The following is a 19,496-nucleotide window of genomic DNA, read 5'->3' as shown; positions in this document are numbered from 1 at the left end:
AAAGAAAATGACAGTCATCGAAAAAGAAACCTGCCGCCTCTAGTCTATCAAATGACTAAGAAGAAGCACCAACTCTGTGGGGGCGGTGCAGCCCGGAAATACCACAGCGTTTTGTTTTTTTGGCATGTGTGTCTGTCGCTGATAATGTGGAGAAAGGTCAGAAGAACCAGCCTGATCAGTTTACAGTGAAGGCTTCCCCCCCGAAGCTGTAGGCGGAGGAGAAGCCTTGTGTGACATGGGGGTTAGCAACAGCAGAGGGAAACAAGGGTCAGCGATGTAGGATCTAATCAGCCATGCCTTTTAGACGGTTATGGAAATAACCCACAGTGCAGTATTGTTTTATTGTTGCAGGCCGAAGGAAGTTGCGAGATGTCACAGACCATGGTTAGACGGTGACGTCAATTCAGGGGAAAATAACACCCTCCCCTCCTCCCACCCAAATGTTTCAGGCTCATCAGGAAACCTCCACTAAACAAATTATGCAGAAAAAAGGAAATGACAAAGCAGTCTTGCTATTTCACTTCAAAACCATTCCCTCCCGTAACCCGCTCTTTCAACAGGCTTACATAAGCACTACTTGGGGCTTTTATCCAGTTCTAACTGGTTGTGTGGGGAAAGAGGCTGCAGCTTGGTTGTTGTGGAAGAGTGCTGCTGCAGCTATAAAGCCTACATTAAGGGAATCCTATGGAAGGGTTATTACTACTAGTAATTGTGTGTGCGCGCCGTTGTTTTGTTCAGACCTCACCTGTTGTCTCTGGTTACAGAACAAACAACCTCATAGAGGTCTTATTAGGGAACATAGTTAGGTCCATGGTCTCCATGGCGATGACTCGCTCACACCAGACCTCACCTAATCCTCGAGCTCACGACATGAGCCGCCGCCATGGTTACACGGTTGCCGTGGCAGGCCAGCAAGTTCACGTAGGCCTTGCCAAACATGGCTACACCAGGGAAATTGTTTCTGAGGCAATGTTGTTGTGAATATTACACCATGCATACATGAGGATAGGTTGCACCAGTCATACATGTCAACATGCATTGACAACACATGTCATGTCAAGTGAGGTAGCCAGGGGGGTTTTCCATCAACGTCACTAAAGGAAAAAAACGGCTTATTAAGATCGACTTCTAAAATAAATAAATATATATATATATATATATTGATAAGTCTCGTGAGATTGATCAAAAATTAGCCTGGATTTTCTGTTAGTGATGTTGATGGAATACCCCCCAGGTAGGTTATATTAAGTTGTGTTGCATAACAGGCTTTAATCCGCCTGCCTCATTCCAGTCTTAGGTTGGATAAAGGAGAGGCATTGTACCAGGCTGAATGTCATGCAATACATACTTCACATTCAGTCTTTGTTTATGGGGTTATAATCATTCCATCTCACCTGGACACACCTGTGAAACGAACCAATCAGCGACCTGTGGCCAGGTGTGGTCCATCTCTGCAGACTTCTACTCTCTGGGGTTGCAGTGGTTGAGAGATACTGCACTGTACTTCTGTTAGAGTACATGTCTTTAAGTTCTACTTTTGTAGTAGGAAGTACCCTGTTAGATGTGTATGAATGCAACATTGTACAGAGGAACGTTTTCTTATGGGCAGAGAATGTTGTTTTAGAATGTGTTGTAAAAGTGTGTTTTTGCCAGCAAGTGCTCTGTTTTTACATGCTTGAAATAGCTCGTACTCATTTATTGGCTGTTTCTGGAATGTGGTGCCTTTGCCCCTCAGTAACCTCAGGAAATGTTTTCCTCCCTTCAGTATGAGGAAAGCTGGGGTTGTGTAATCTGGAAGGAAACTCACAGGCTTCAGACCACAGTTATAGGTAAGGTAGCCTAAACCACCAGAGAGAAGGCTTAATCAGTTTAAAACTTGTTACTATCGTTAAATCCAGTTAAAACTACTTCTCACAACAAGTTTATTTTTCAAACTTAAACAAGGGGGCCTGGCTTTACCAGAAGTAAAAAAGAAAAGAAAAAAAAGAAAAAGCTGCCGTTTGATTGGCTGAAAGGTTCTCCACTTCCCCCTGGCAACAGGCCCGCCCTGTTACTTAGAAAAGCAACAGTTCCCCGAAGTCAGGTGACGCAGAAGTTTATCTTTGACAGGAAGGGGAGCTGAGGCACTAAGAAAGCTTTAGAAAGCTTGTATGTTACACACTGGGCCTGTAAGCTACATTTGACCATGACGTTCCTTCCCCAGGACATAACGTACTGAACAGAACAATGACCCCCATACATGAGGACGCTGCGTGAATTCCAGTCCCTGTTTTCAGCCTCTAATGCAGGGAGTAGAACAGCACATTCCTGTGACAAGTATTCCAATAGGGGTGTAACACGTTCCCACAGTCAGACAGGAAGCAGTGGGAGATTGTTGCTAAGAATATCAAACCGGTCAGAACACTGTGTTCTTTGTGGATTCTAACATGGGGGTGGCTGGCTATCGCTTTTAGACATTTGAACCCCCTTTAACTACTGTTTTGACATCACATCTCATTGTAGTTGACAAATATATTTTTAGTCCTGACTTATGGGTAGTCACAGACTTTAATATGTAGCAGTTTTTTCAGTATACCTAGTAACTATCTTTACTGTTACTTTCTGTCCCTCCAGACATCTACTACCCCCCTGCACTGTGTCTCCTAAGACACCTACTTCCCCCCCCTATACTTTCTCTTGAGACATCTACTACCCCCCTGTAATGTTTCTCCTGACAAATCTACTACCCCCTGTACTGTTTCTCACTGTACTGTGTCAATAAATAAAAAAACTTCCTTCTTCTAGCATGATGACTGCCAATGGCCCCTGGCCTGAGCATAGATTACTTTTCCTGCTATGACTGGTGGATAGATGATTCACTTACTTAGTCAAATATATTGATTGTAAGTCGCTTTGGCGTCTGCTAAAATGCCAAAAGTCTCCTTCAGCTGTCACTCCTTCAGCTGTCACGTTATGTGTGCGCTATTTACAGAGAGAACCATGAAACACTGAGACAAGGAAGAAAAGTGAGGTCTGCAAACTAGGTCACCTCTTTCTTTCTTTGAACTTTCTGGTGCATATGAACCCGTATGAACTCGGCACAACAGACATGATGCAAACATGCACTGGTGTCAGAAGTATCATGTTTGCAAAGAGAGACAGTCGCAAACACTCCAATGGATGTGTGGCCTCTCTCTGCATGGCCATTAGCATCCTGGGGGTCAAACTACAACAGGCCCAGACTTGTTTGCCCTGAATGCTCTCAGGTGTGATGTTGTGTGTGTGTTGTTTCGTCTGGAAAACCCATTATGTGGGTCAGGGTCAGATGGTCAGTGTCTGTTAACCTCCCCACCCCGCCCCCCACCTTTGTTTAAAAGACATTTGCTTACAACCAGCCCAAGCGTCAGCGGCTGTGATCAGATGGTTGGGTTTGTTGTTGTGTGCCTCTGGCATTGGAAGCTTTGAGATATGGAGTTTGTTGGAACGCTAACTCGCTGAACCCAGGTGAATGGGGCCCGTTGTGAAGCACAATAGCAACAGTATTGCTGATGGACAGGTGGAAAAAGTGATTGTGTCATGGGGAAGCTTAGCATGCGCGTCGATGACGCGTGACTCATATGACCACATGCTCTATTTGGTGCCGCGGCACAGGTCACAGAAGTCACATGCTTGGACTGTGACCTAGTCTGAACGACTCGAGTGGTGAAACAGATGATCTGTCACAGGGGTCAAGACAGTGATGATCCATGGACATGTGACCGAACAAGCACCAGCACAGTCACTCTCAGGCCATGTCCGGAAGTTCGTACTGCAACCGACACTCACTTGTCGTACTGCAAACTACTTATATTGCGCCTTATTCCAAAGTGCTTTACAATGGCCTCTCATTCACCCATAGCGGCAAGCTACCATGCAAGGCACCAGTCCACTCATTCTCATTGGGAGCAATTTGGGGTTCAGTGTCTTGCCCGACACTTCGATATGTGGCTAGCCAGGGCTCGAACCGGCGTTCTGCCAAGCTTGCGATCATTAGACACCGGCTCTACCTCCTGAGCCACAGCCGCCCTTAAGCGGGGTACACACATAAGGATTTTCTGCGATTTCAGCGATTTTCGGATGTCTGAAAACAACAGAAAACGCCCGGTTATCAGATGGATCTTAACATTTTCCTATAACAAAATCCTGGGGTGTGAGGTGTGTTAAGAGTCACTTCTCTTCAATTGTGCAATCAACTCTCCTGGCAACCTGCTCGGAAAATGGGCGTGGCCGGCAATCATAAATGTGAAATGCGTTCAATACTTCCGACCAGAAATCATAGGGTTGCCAGATTGTTTGGTGGAATTAGCGGTTTTAGACTGTGGTTAGGGTGGAAAATGTCATTCCCATCTGGCAACCCTGCTCGCCAATCAAGAAGCGAGCTGACTTCTTCTTTTTGTTTTTCTGCACTTTATTTGCCCTGTCGCACATGGTTGTCTCGTACAGGTCAGTCAGGGTACTACGTTAGATAATAATAACTTTATTTGTATAGCGCTTTTCCTGCAAACGTTGCGGCTCAAAGTGCTTTAAGCATTATATAATCTTAATTTAATTATTTTGTAATTTAAAGGCAATATTAAAAGGATGGGTTCACGCGAGATTTCTGGCTTGGGGAACGAGACTAGAGAGTCCGGAATCTGTCGTTCCCCACGCCCATTTTCCGAGCAGGTTGAGAGTTGATTGCACAATTGAAGAGAATTTACTCTTAACACACCTCACACCACAGGATTTCGTTATAGGAAAATGTTAAGATCCATCTGACAATCGGGCGTTTTCTCTCGTTTTCTGTCGTTTTCAGACATCCAAAAATCGTGCCAAAACCGGCCAAAAACTCCTTATGTGTGTACCCCGCATTAGGGAGACTATACTACTGGGTAGGGCCTCCCTTTTGCTCAGCCTCTGTTCTTCATGGCATTGATTCCACAAGATGTTGGAAACATTCCTTTCAGATTGTGGTCCATGATGACATGATTCCATCACACAATTTTTCAGGTGCGAATCTTCCAATCTACAATATCCAAAAGGTGTTCTACTGGATTCAGATCCGGTGACTGGGAAGGCAACTGAAGAACACTGAATTCATTGTCATGTTCATGAAACCAGTTTGAGACATGGTGCACTATCATGTGGACATGAAGGTATGCACATGGTCAGCAACAATACAAAAATAGGTTGTGGCATTCAAGCAATGATTGATTGGTATTAACAGGCCCAAAGTATGCCAAGAAAATATTCCCCACACAATTACACCACCTGAATGAATGTGAAGGTGTACAGGTATTCCTAATAAAGTGTTAAGCGAATGTATTTACAAGTTGTGTTCAGTATGCCAGAATAGAATGTTTTGCAGTATGTGAAATTTACAGAAATGTACTACACTCAAAATGCTAGGTTGGTATAGTAGATTCGCCTTTCCATGTAGTATGAATTCACTGCACACTATTCGTGAAGTCGTTTCCAATTTTAGTCCCACAATTCAATGGAGCAGGTATGGGAAGCAGGCTGAAGTCTGACCAATTAAAATACAACATGATTGTATGAGTCACTAACTGAATAATGGTTGAACCCAATTGAATTGGGTTCGATTAATGATGGAGTGGCAGGTAGCCTAGAGGTTAGAGAGGCTGGCTAGAAATCGGAAGGTCACTGGTTTCATCCACACCTCAGGAGGGAGCCGCTGGTGACTGGCATCATATGGGTATCCTACCACCACTGCTGTTAATAATAATAATAATAATAATAGCTTAGATTTATATAGCGCCTTTCTCAAACCCAAGGACGCTTTACAGAATTCATAGACAGACAGTCGGACAGACAGAACAGAAAAACAAAGCAAAGAAACAAAGACAACGAGAGTGACAACTAGATTAGGGGCCAAAGGCCTTAGAGAACAGGTGGGTTTTGAGGGCTGATTTGAAGGTGTCCAGGGTAGGGGCATTGCGGATCACTGTGGGGAGAGAGTTCCAGAGGGTGGGAGCTGCCACACTGAAAGCTCTGTTGTGCCCTTGGCCAAGGCACTTAACACCTAACTGCTCCAGGGCGCCTATCGGGGGCTGACCCTGTGCAATAGAGCCCAGAGCTCAGTTCTCCCTAAGAATGTGCTGTCTTGGTGGGGTGTGCAAAAAGATCAATAAGGTATATTATTACTATTATTATTATTATTATTATTATTATTATTATTACATTTGAATTAACAGTAGGCTCTAAATAGCATGTACTATGGTAAATATGCAGTTTTTACTTTAAATAATTAGTGGGCAGTATTAACTTTCGGACATGTTCTCTGTCTCCAATAGGTGTTGGAATCGTCACTAATGACACCAGGATGGCCGAGTAGTTAAGGCGTTGGACTCCGACGTATGTCCTCCTGGGTTCGAATGAAGATTGTCCAAATTAAATCTTGTCCTTTCATTTGAACCAAATTGTTTCATAGAATCCTTCTACCTACAGAATATGCTCTCTCTCTGGTGTCATCCTCTGTAGTGCATGGGGATAACAATGCTTATTTTGTTGTTAGTTTGATTCCCATTGGGACCATATATACTGAAAAATATATGCACTGACTGCAACATAAGTCACTTTGGTTAAAAGCGTCAGCTAAATGGCATTTATTATTATTATTATTATTATTATTATTATTATTATTATTATTATTATTATTATTACATTTGACTAAACAGTAGGCTCTTAATAGCATGTATTATGGTAAGTATGCTGTATTAACTTTAAGTAATTAGTGGGCAGTATTAACTTTCGGACATGTTCACTGTCTCCAACAGGAGTTGGAATCACGCCTGGATTACTGCAATGTACTCCTGGCTGGGCTCCCCGCTTCAGCCATTAGACCTCTGCAGCTCATCCAGAATGCTGCTGCCCGGCTGGTATTCAACCTCCCCAAATACTCGCATGTCACCCCTCTCCTTCGCACCCTGCACTGGCTCCCGATAGCAGCTCGCATCAGATTCAAGACCCTGGTGCTTGCATACCAGGCAGCTAAAGGGACAGCCCCTGCCTACCTGAAGGAAATGGTAACCCCCCAAACCCCTGCCCGCTCACTCCGCTCCTCCACCTCGGCTGGCCGACTGGCCCCACCTCCTCTACACAGCAGTCGGGCTGCCCGATCACGTCTCTTCACAACACTGGCTCCCCGCTGGTGGAATGAGCTCCCCACGGCTGTCAGAACGGCAGAGTCACTACCCATCTTCCGTCGTAGACTGAAGACCCATCTCTTCAGGTTACATCTTAACTGCTCCTCCTGAGACATCTTCTGACCCTCACCACTACGTCTCCTAAAGACACCCGCTTTCCCCTCTACTGTGTCCCTAAGAACTTCTATTGCCCCCCTTGTACTGTTTCTCAGTTTCTCCAGTAATATAAAAAATAAAATAAAAATAAAAAGTTTTAGTAGAAGGCGATAATAGGGAGAAGGTTTTTCCTTCTATCAGTGGCCCCGGGCCCGAGCTAGAGTACTCTTCCTGCAACGAATGGTGGTCTGCTGATTCACATGCTTAGTATTCAAATGTATTGATTGTAAGTCGCTTTGGAATAAGGCGTCTGCTAAATGCCAAAAATGTAAATGTAAAAATAACACCAGGATGGCCGAGTGGTTAAGGCGTTGGACTTAAGATCCAATGGACGTATGTCCTCGTGGGTTCGAACCCCACTCCTGGTAGAAGTTTGTTCTTTAATTAATCTTCTTCTGTAGCTCAGTTGGTAGAGCAAGGTCATAATGGTGCTTAGGTTGTGGGTTTGCTTCCTGCTGGGACCATATATACTGAAAAGTGTATGCACTCACTGGAATGTAAGTCCCTTTAGATAGAAATGTAATCTAAATGCATATTACTCACTGAATACTTTATTAGGAACACCTGTACACCATCTCCTTCATGGAGAAGGTGTGGGGAATGTTTTCTTGGCACACTTTGGGCCTGTTAATACCAATCGATCATTGCTTGAATGCCACAGCCTATTTGAGTATTGTTGCTGAGTCTGACCATGTGTATCCCTTCATGGCCATAATGTACCCATCTTCTAATGGCTACTTCTAGCATGATAATGCACCATGTCACAAAGCAAAAGTCGTCTCAAACTGGTTCCATGAAGATGACAATGACTTCAGTGTTGTGGCCTTGTGTGTCACCGGCACTGTGGCCTTCCCAGTCACCGGATCTGAACCCAATAGAACACCTTTGGCATGTGGTAGAACGGGATATTCTTGAAAAAAAAGTGAGAGAAGCTTGAAAGTGCACCTGAAAGTTCATCATGGACCAGAATCTCAAAGGAATGTTTCTAAAATCTTGTGGAATCTTGTGAATGCCACAAAGAATTGAGGCTGTTTTGAGAGCAAAGGGAGGCCCTACCCAGTATTAGTATAGAGTTCCGAATATGGTAAAGGAACTGCACTTATATAGCGCCTTATTCCAAAGCGCTTTACAATAGCCTCTCATTCACACACCAATGGCGGCAAGCTACCATGCAAGGCGCCGGCCCGCTCATTGGGAGCAATCGAACCGCCGAACCTGAGCCACAGCTGCCGCACTAATAAAGTGTTTGGTGAGTGTATATTATATTGCTGCTGTGCACAATTGTGCTCTCAGTGTGTAATGTGAGGAGAAGTGAGGAAAAGGAAAGAAACTGAGCCGTACACTCTAATTATTAATTTAACCAATGTTTCGCTAGCAAGCTGCCTTCTTCAGCGTTTTAAATAAATAATTTGTGTTTGAGTGTGCAGCTCTTTTTCTTTCTATTACGTTCCACCCGCCAACCTGCACCTAACCAAACTATAGTATGCCATTTCTTTTCTTAATGGTAGGACTGAATCATACACGTTCGTAAAACATACACTCAACACTTTATTAGGAACACCTGTCCTGTACACCTTCTAATTCATTCAGGTGGTGTAATGGTGTGGGGAATGTTTTCTTGGCACTCTTTGGGCCTTTTAAAGGTCCCATATTATGAAAGATGTTATCAGTGCTTCAGTCTGTGATGACCCTACTAACACAGAAACTGAAATAAAGCAATTCAGTGTTTTTTGTGGGCTGCGTATTTCAGAAAACCTGCGATTCAACAAGTCATTCAGATTAGCCTCTCTGCCTTACGTCACACTGGGGTAGAGTGGAGTCGGCGCGTATTGACATAACTTTATTAAATCGGCCACTGTTGAACATTTCCCCCGCCGTGTTCATCTGTCCTCTACATTCAAAGGAAAACTCTGATCCTTTCCTTTTAACACTAGAACAGCCATGTGAGTAAAGGAAAATGTTATATCTTTGCACTCGATCAAATTTCAGGATCCTCCTTTCATGACTTTTCCTAGATATGTGCGTTGTTGATGTTCAAAATCACATCAGGATAAGCTAGTATAAAGCTATTTTGCAGTTTTTCTGTGTAGGAAGCAGGCAAATTTACAAGCCGGCCAACTAGTGGTCGTTGGGTGTAAATAGCAGCGTGAGCATTGTAAAGAGGTGTGGCACCATCATGACCTTGTTCTACCAACTGAGCTACAGAGGAAGGCATTAAATTAAAGAACAAACTTCTACCAGGAGTGGGGTTCGAACCCACGAGGACATACGTCCATTGGATCTTAAGTCCAACGCCTTAACCACTCGGCCATCCTGGTGTTATAACTGATGATTCCAATTGCTATTGGAGACAGAGAACATATCCGAAAGTTAATATTGCCCACTAATTACTTAAAGTAAATATTGCATACTTACCATAATACATGCTATTAAGAGCCTACTGTTTAGTCAAATGTAATAATAATAATAATAATAATAATAATAATGGAATGGAATGGAATGGACTTTATTTGTCATTGCTACAGTACAGGTACCAAACAACGAAATTTAGGAGGGGTGGCTCCCCTGGTGTTAGGAAAGGGAAGAATATATATATTATTTTTTTTTAGAAAAAGCATAAAATCACAAGAAGGTAGGGAGCTGGTTTACATCAATAAAGGCTATGTACACAATCCACTGTACTATACTGCACAGATAGTCAACTAGGGTTGTCATATTGCACAAACGTTTTTTTCACGTTATTTTAAAGTGTCACAGTTTGCAGGCTTGAAATGTACATGTTTGTGCCTCAGCACTAGCTGCCATACAATCCGTCCGGACTGTCCTGGGCCCAGAACTTAGGCCTTTTCTGTGTTCAGGGCCTTGACGGCCCAGTGGTAGAAGCAGTTCTTCAGTCTGTTTGTCTTAGCGGCCGGGGTCCTGTACCTCCTGTTCGAGGGCAGCCTGACAAAGTGTACGTGCCCAGGGTGGGTCGGGTCCCTGGAGATCTTGGAGGCCCTCCTGAGACAGCGTGTGTTGTACAGCTCCTCCAGAGAGGGGAGGGGGGCGCCGGTGATCTTCTGTGCTGTTCTCACGACTCTCTGTAGCGCGTTTCTCTCCGCTGTTGTGCAGCTGTGGAACCAGTTGCAGATGCCGTAGGTGAGGATGCTCTCCACTGCGCCGTGGTAGAAGGCCACCAGTATCTCCTGCTTGTTGTGTTCTTTCCTGAGGCATCTCAGGGTGTATAGCCGCTGTTGTGCCCTCTTGATGGTGCCTTTTGTGTTGTCCTTCCAGGCCAGGTCATCCCGCATGTGATGTCCCAGGAATCGGAGGGTTGAGACTCTCTCCACGCTCTCTCCGTCGATGAGCAGGGGCTGGATCTCGGACTTTTTCCTCCTGAAGTCTACGATGAATTCCTGGGTCTTAGACTTGTTTAGCAGCAGGTTGTTAACCTTGCACAGCTTGCTCAGTTGCTCTACCTCATCCCTGTACGCCGCCTCGTCCCCCCCCGAGATACATCCCACCACGGTGGTGTCGTCTGCAAACTTTACGATGTAGTTGCTGGGGTGGACGGGGGTGAAGTCGTGGGTGTAGAGGTTGTAGAGGATGGGGCTTAGCACGCAGCCCTGGGGGGACCCAGTGCTGAGGCTGAGGGCTGTGGAGGTGTGGGGGCCCACCCGCACCCTCTGGGGGCGGTCGGTCAGCTATTTAGCTGACGCTTTTATCCCAAGCGACTTCATGCTAGAATGCCTTTACATTAAAATCTGAGTGGTATTTCGGCCCAAAAAAATCTTGGCTCTCAAACTATATCGGATTGATGGCAGCTGCTGGATTGAAAAATCAGGTGTAGTGCTGAGGCACAAATGTGTACATTTCAAGCCTGCAAACTGCGACACTTTAAATGAATGTGCAATAACACTATGTGCAATATGACAACCCTAGTCGTTTTATCTGTACAGTATAGTATAGTGGATAGTGTACATATTTATGTAAACCAGCTCCTTTCCCTTCTTGTTTTTTTAGTTTTTTTTTCTTTCCTAGCACCAGGGGAGCCACCCCTCCCAAATTTCGTTGTTTGGTACCTGTACTATAGCAATGACAATAAAGACCATTCATTCATTCATATACATGTGTGATCTGTTAATTTGTGAATCCAAATGCAAATATTGTTTCAGGTGCGTCCTGAAACAGGGACCCAAACTAAACTGAATCCAAACGTCAATATTGGTGTAATGAATCAGGCGTGTCCTCACACCCTCTAATTGTTGTCATCAGAAGAGACGGGTGTTTTTGTTTTGTCTCTCTGGGCCTACGTGTGAATTTGGGTCAGGACTGAAGCCTTTTATCCCGGCGGGGGGGATTACTACCCAGACAAAATAAGCGCTTTGCTGATAAGCGACAGTAGATAGTCCTAGCTAGGCCAGGCTGTCTCCTCCACCGAGACGGTGATGTTGTCAGAAGCTATTCTGAGTGCTGTGAAACCCATCATGGGTTTAACCCATGATCCCCACACTTCCAACGTCTGCTTTCATGTTGTCACATGATAGATGAGAAGTTACTCGACATTTTGAAATAATATTCTCTTCCCATTACAGAATTCATCATGACAAATGATAATTTCCTCAGAGGCTAAATACAGATGTTTATGACCTGAAGTAAGGTAATAAATAAATAAATAATAAAGTAAGGTAAGGTAAGTAGGTCCTCCATACAGCGTGTCCAACGTTAGTCACAAATGTTGTAATATGGTGTGTTAGAGTAGTCGTCAAGCTCATGATCACGATTCAAAGTCCTTTACACGTATTTGACTGCCATAGTACGGCATGACTAAGAGATGGCAAGACATTACATAATTGTTTTATTATCACCAAGAATGAAAGATGGATGGATGAATTGGTAGTAAACTTGTAGTAAACGTACTATCACTCTCAAGGTAATTAGTTCATTGCTGGGGGTTTTGGCCGTCAAGCATTAACTAGCTACAGTTAGCATTAACTAGCTACAGTTTGGTGAGTTTTGATCAAAGGAGATCAGTGTCTCTTTCTCACATGTTTACTATGTTGTGGATCTCTCTTGAGCCCAATGCACACGGCGTGCGATTTTGTTGCACGACAACATTCGATTCTCAATTCACACCACCGAAGTGAGTAGGTGTGAATGCGACAATATCGCACGCCGTGTGCATTGGCGTGCGATGCGATATTGTCGCACGACAACATTCGATTCTCCATTCACACCCACTCACTTCGGTGGTGTGAATTGAGAATCGAATGTTGTCGTGCGACAAAATCGCACGCCGTGTGCATTGGGCTTTAGACCCTCAACTCCTCCACCCTGGTCAGGCGCAGCAGCATCTACAGTATACTTCCTGAGGAGACTGAAGAAATGGTAATGGAAGGCACTTATATAGCGCCTTTATCCAAAGCGCTTTACAACGGCCTCTCATTCACCCATTCACACACACATTCACACACCAATGACGGCAAGCCACCATGCAAGGCGCTGGCCCGCTCACTGGGAGCAATTTTGGGTTCAGTGTCTTGCCCAAGGACACTTCGACATGTGGCCAGCCGGGGCTCTAATCGCCGATCTGCCAACCTTGCGATCGTTAGACGGCGGCAACCTTGCGGATCATTAGAAAGCCCACCTGTCTCTTAGGATTCTCGTCCACTCCTATCGGTGCACCATGGAGAGCGTTCTGACAAACCGCATCACAGTGTGGTATGGCAGCGGTACGGAAGGCCCTGAAAACCATCCAGTTCATCACCGTTGCCCAACCCCCTGCCATCGAGGTCCTCCAGCCCAGCCACGGACTGTTTGAGGCAGTACAGGAGTCTATGTTCCCGCACCACCAGGCTAAAGAACAGCTTCTTCCCTGCAGCTGTTACTCTGTTAAACCCCCAGTGGTAGCCCCCCCCCCCCCCCCCACCACCAACAAGAGACTCCCAGTGTCAGTGTTCCCTCTGCCCACAGCTCTACTTGCTGCACACTCAGGACTTCAATTTAGCTTTTGCACTACAGCTTGCTTGCACATACCATATTTATATATGCTACATACCTCAATACCTATTGCCCTTGTTCTGTACATATCATACTGTACATATCATATTGATATTCGTCTCATGTATATTATGTTTTATATTCATTTATTATTTATCTCACTGTAATATCTTGCACCATCTACATTAACTTGTCTGTACATTTCGTTGCACAGTACATATACTCTGTGCAATGGTAATAAAGTTAAATCTAATCTAATCTTGCGTTTCTTCAAACAAAGATAGCACAGTTACTATTGTGCCATAACTGTCATAAGTCAGTTAAAAATGAAGAAGTACCGGACATGAATTTTGCATTTGCTGTAAGAGTAAACACTGCCGTCGCATGTTCAAACAACTGCATGCAAATTGTGGTGAATCAAAATGATGTAAGAAAAATTCCATTGCTTCTAATGTAGAACATTAATTAGATTCAGGAAAAATCCCAAAGAGCAATAAGCGAAAGATGAAAGGAATACTTCTGCTGTCTCGACCATAAAGAAAACAGTTTATGGGGGTCAGATTCCGTGAGAAATTACTGCGTGGGTGGGTGAGGTTATCTTTCTTTAGGGTTAGGGTTAAGGTTAGGTGTTAGGTGTAAGTATGGTGTCACATACACTGACCGGCCACTTTATTAGGCACACCTTGCTAGTACTGGGTTGGACCTCCTCTTTCAACAAGGTGCTGGAAACATTCCTCAGAGATTTTGGTCTTTCACGCAGTTGTTGAAGATATATGCCAAGAAAATATCCTCCACACCATTACACCACCACAACCATTTTTGCCCAGAGAACTGCCGCTCATTAGATATGTTCTCTTTTTCTGACCGTTCTCTGTTACCCCTGGAGATGGTTGTGTAGGAACATTCCACTAGATCAGCACTTTCTGAAATACTCCAAACAGCCCGCCTGGCACCAACAACCATCACCTTTCTTTCCCATTCTGATGCTTGGTTTGAACTTCAGCAGATCGTCTCGACCATGTCTACATGCCTAAATGCATTGCGTTGCTGCTAAGTGATTGGCTGATTAGATATTTGTGTTGAAAAAGCAGTTGAAAAGGTGTAGCTAATGAAGTGGCCGGTGAGTGTGTATATATACACACACATGAGGCCTAAGTTAACAGCAGATATGTGTTATGCAGGTTGCTTCTCGGTGGACCAGTGGATACGTCCGTAGCATTACATGGTACGCAGGTACGAAACTGAGAGATATGTGTTATGCATAGATGTTTAATTTGTGTAAACTACACTTCAGGATCTGATAGTTTGTCTGATCTGAAGATGTTGTTTACCTTAGCATTGCACAGACACCTTGCAACAGTGTCCTGTGTCCTTATTGGGACAGTGAAGCATTCTTTCCTGCTTTTGGCTCTGAATGAATTTGAATGTAAGTACAGTAATCTTGATGTGTCAGTCAATATTGTGTCTTTCTCTCCCTTTCTCCCCCTTCTCTCCCTCTCCCTCTCCCTCTGTCTCTCTCTCTCTCTCTCTCTCTCTCTCTCTCTCTCTCTCTCTCTCTCTCTCTCTCTCTCTCTTTACAGTACAGATTGTCAGCTTTTATTTCTGGGTATTTCTGTACATAATCGGTGTGACCATTTAGAAATGAGAACACTCTTTATACATAACAGTTGGCTTGAAAGTACCTAAAAGACCCGGCAACAATTCTGGGAAAAGGTCTTGTGGGCAGATTAGACCCAGATGAACCTGCACCACAGTGATGGCAAGAGGAAGAGGTGGAGAAAAAAAAAGGAACTGTTCAAGATAAACAGCATACCACCTCATCTGTGAAATATGGTGCAGAGGGGTGTTATGGCTTGAACAGGTATGGCATCCCCTGGAGCTGGCTCACTTGTGTTATATCTAATGGGGTTTTCTAAAACATATATTCTTATGTCCTAGTCAATAGGCGCCGGCTAGGTCACCGGCCGGTCAGCATGTACTATCTTAGTTAACAAGAGTATCAGGCTATGTCAATGCTAGGTCAGAATGTACCTTTTTGGACCTAAACTGTTAGCAGTTGACACTACAAATAGGCAGATTCGGGGGGTGTTATCTTAAGGAGCGGAGACGACCCGACTACGACCTTGGGGGTCGTACGCACACACACACACACACACACACACACACACACACACACACGCACACACACACACACACACACACACACACACACACACACACACACACACACACACACACACACACACACACACACCCCCCAGGGATGGGATTAAGCTCAGGTGCTACCTTCACATGTTGCATTGAGCTTCTCTGTAGCCATGTTTGAACAGCACCTGGCCTCTATCACAACAACATGTGACAACAACATGTGACAACAACATGTGACCTGGGTGATTATTGGGACAGTGAAGCATGTTTTCTTGTTATGGCTCTATCATTTACTCTTTGAAATCAAACAATGAGTACTATGAGGTTAAAGTATATCTTGGGGGTCGTAGGCGCCAGAGATGGTCAGGGGAGTGTGAGCTAATTCACGATGTAACATCTGTGATACCATGACAAGTATTTAAACCTGCCTGTGTTCAAGAATGAGTTGTCTAATGCTTGTACTCTGTGGAAGAACCTATTTGAAGAACTACTGGTGACCAATCAAATCTTTAGAGTCATCATTACGACCCGTGTTGGATCTCTATTCCTTGTCAATTCGTGTATGCTGCACACCCGATCTATAGAGATGACACAACGCATTTAAGATCACAAAATCCTCAATAGATTGATCCATTCCATCTTTACAGACGAGAAGATTCTTCACTTGTCTTCATTGATGATGTAACTGCTGATGGCAGCAGGAGAACGTATTCTGAACATCTTACCTGCTCAAGTACTGTATAAGCAAATGCCTCAATTGCCGTCATTGGACGGTACTTTCTTATCCTAGCGACTAGGGAGTTTTTCAGGTTCAAAAAGTGGAAAGTTCTTGATTTCTCAAGTCAGTCTGCAGATTTAAATCCAACTGAACATGCATTTAATTTTCTGAAGATAAGATTTAAGGGAAAATACCTCAAAACAAACAACAGGCCTGGCAGAGCATCACCAGAGAAGACACCCAGCATCTGGTGGGGTCAATGGGTTGCAGACTTCAGGCAGTTATTGCATGCAAAGGATTTGCAACCAATACTAAACATGAGTGCTTAATTCAGACATTATATTAATCTTTTAATCTTTTAATGCTTTTGGTGCCCTGAGGGGCTATGTATGAAAGGTGTAGAATGGTGAAACCAATATGTACACACATAGCCTCAAATCAAATCGGAGAATCTCTACTTTAACCTCATAGTACTCATTGTTTGATTTCAAAGAGTAAATAGATAGAGCCATAACAAGAAAACATGCTTCACTGTCCCAATAATCACCCAGGTCACATGTTGTTGTGATAGAGGCCAGGTGCTGTTCAAACATGGCTACAGAGAATGCAACATGTGAAGGTAGCACCTGAGCTTAATCCCATCCCTGGGGGGTGTGTGTGTGTGTGTGTGTGTGTGTGTGTGTGTGTGTGTGTGTGTGTGTGTGTGTGTGTGCACATGTAAATATGTGTGGGTTTAGTAGCATGTGCCTGTCCTACTTAAGTTTCATCATCCCCCATCATACTGCTGCTTCCTGGTGGGCACACACACACACACACACACACACACACACACACACACACACACACACACACACGCACACACGCACACACGTACACACACACATGGCTTGAAGTTCTCCAGCACGGTGCCGGATTTCCGGCGCGGGAATATTCTGCCGCGGGAATATTTTTTTCTCGTGAAAATGTCAGCATATTTTAGGAGTAACAGTAATTTAACCAATCGTTTTAAAGCAAAGCAAAGGGAAAGTTCCAACTACCAATGGTATAATTGCATTCTCAAGGTAACCAAGGAGTTCTAGTCAATCAGAGACAGAGTAGTTTCGTCTGAGCCGTTAATACGTCCATGGTCTGAGGAGCTAATTAATTTCCGTTAATTTCACGGTTGGTGGTGCATGCTATGCTCCTGAAACGAGAGAGCAAACACGCTATTAGGGATAATAATTACAATGAGCCATTCATTCAAAATATACAAAATACAATTAGGTTATTAAATACAATAACGGCAGGCTTGGTACTCACTTAATGTGAAAAGTGGCATCTCCCATTGATATCTGGTGATATGGACGTCACTTTAATCCGCAGGCCAGGCAGTTCTCAAGGTTTTTATGCATCAATCGATTCCTCTCGTGCGTCTTTATCACATTCATTGACGAAAAGGACGACTCGCATGTATAGAAAGGGAACATTGTGAGCACGGAAGATGTGAGTCTCACAACGGCTTTGCATTGATGAAACCAGGTAGGATGGGTGAATGCCTAGTTCGCTGTCCATTCCTCTTTAAATGCCCTGTTTTCACCGTCAACTTTCCTCTTTAGACCTTTGGAGAGTGACATGATGTTTCTCTTGCTAGCTAGCAGGTTAAATGTTTAGCTAACTTCACCCGACACGCAAACAACCAATCCAATAATAATGTGACCTTGTCTGGGAGGAGGGGGGAATAATTATCAGAATAAAACTATGTTAAATAATTATTAGAATAAGTTAGGCTGCGCTACATCGTCAGTCCACACATTTATTAATTAAAAATATGGAAAAGGGTGAAACTACGTTTCAACGTTGTTGAGAATCACCACACAAACTCGCTAGACAAGCCAAAATACTGCAACGTAATGGATTGGACTGCTACCTAGTTAACTATAACACTACTTTACATTGTTAGCAGGCTCACAAAACAAGCTGTGTTAGTTGACTAGCGATGTGTACAATTTTCGAAAGAAAAGTCAAAGCATTAGAACATGTCACATTTTTTAACAATCAATTACTTAAATGTTCGGGCCCGCCATCTAGTGGCTCAATTTTTTGGGGGCCCGACGCCAAACTTAATTGCCGACCACTGTACTACACTGTGACTCGTAATGTTGTGTGTATGTAATGTTAATAAATAATAGGCACAAACTGATGTTGCAAAAGGTCAAAACTATAGCTGCATTTACTTCCCTGTGTTTAAATGAGTCCTCTTCTATATTTGACCTACTCCACATTTTCATAGCCTTATCGTAACATGTATTCTTACCAGTAACGGCTAGTCAAAACCATATCATTTACTGCTTTTTATAAAGCGATAAAAGTAATATTGAGCAGAATTAAGTTCAGCCTACTGGTCCGGCCCTCCACAATAGTCCCAGTTTCTCATGTGGCCCATTGTGAAAATTAATTGCCCACCCCTGGCCTACATAGTCAGATTTTGTCGTATCAATAAATTGTAACATTGAGACTTCTGTACCCGCTCTGCACTCTCTTGATATATTGGCTAGTATCTTAAATTATGACTAAAAACGTTGTAATTGTTATCCTAGCTTCTTGATTCTGTTTTACTGTCAAAGTAAGATTTGAGAGTAAAGATTACTGCATTTAGATTTGTTCAACAATTTCTATGGGGGGCATGCCCCCGGACATCTGATCGCTCCCCCCCCTTAAAAATACTTTCAGGCACAGGATTTTTTCTCACTTCAAGCCCTGCACACACACACACACACACACACACACACACACACACACACACACACACACACATACACGCACACACACACACACATACACACACATACACACACACACACACACATACACACACACACACACACACACTCACACACACACACACATAGAGGAATGGAAATGCGTTGAGGAGGAAACAGCAACCCCAAAGGCCTCACGTGAGAGACAATTAAGCAAACAGCAACCGTGTCATTGATACACATCGTACCTCAAGGACACAGAAACACAACACTTGCCTTTACTAGGGTGTTATATCACCCTTCCACTACTAAACCCTTCCATCCTTCTTCTTAAACATTTTATGAAGGGAGATAAGGTACCCAAACAAGATTCCGGAAGTATTTAGGGATTTAATATCCAAAGACGGCACACAATCAACAAATATTTTAGACCTCTGTTTATGATTACATGACTACAATTGATTTGATATCTTAATAACATAATAAAGGTTCACCTCTGTATATCGTAAACGTTTGCCTGCATGCACATGACACGTGTCTCACACCTGGGAGCCATGGGCGACCAATCCACTGTTTGTTTGTTTATTCCTTTAT

The sequence above is a fragment of the Nansenia antarctica genome (genome assembly GCF_963989245.1).
Source record: "Nansenia antarctica genome assembly, chromosome: 10".
Taxonomy (NCBI): Eukaryota; Metazoa; Chordata; class Actinopteri; order Argentiniformes; family Microstomatidae; genus Nansenia; species Nansenia antarctica.
This window is presented reverse-complemented; position numbering follows the sequence as displayed.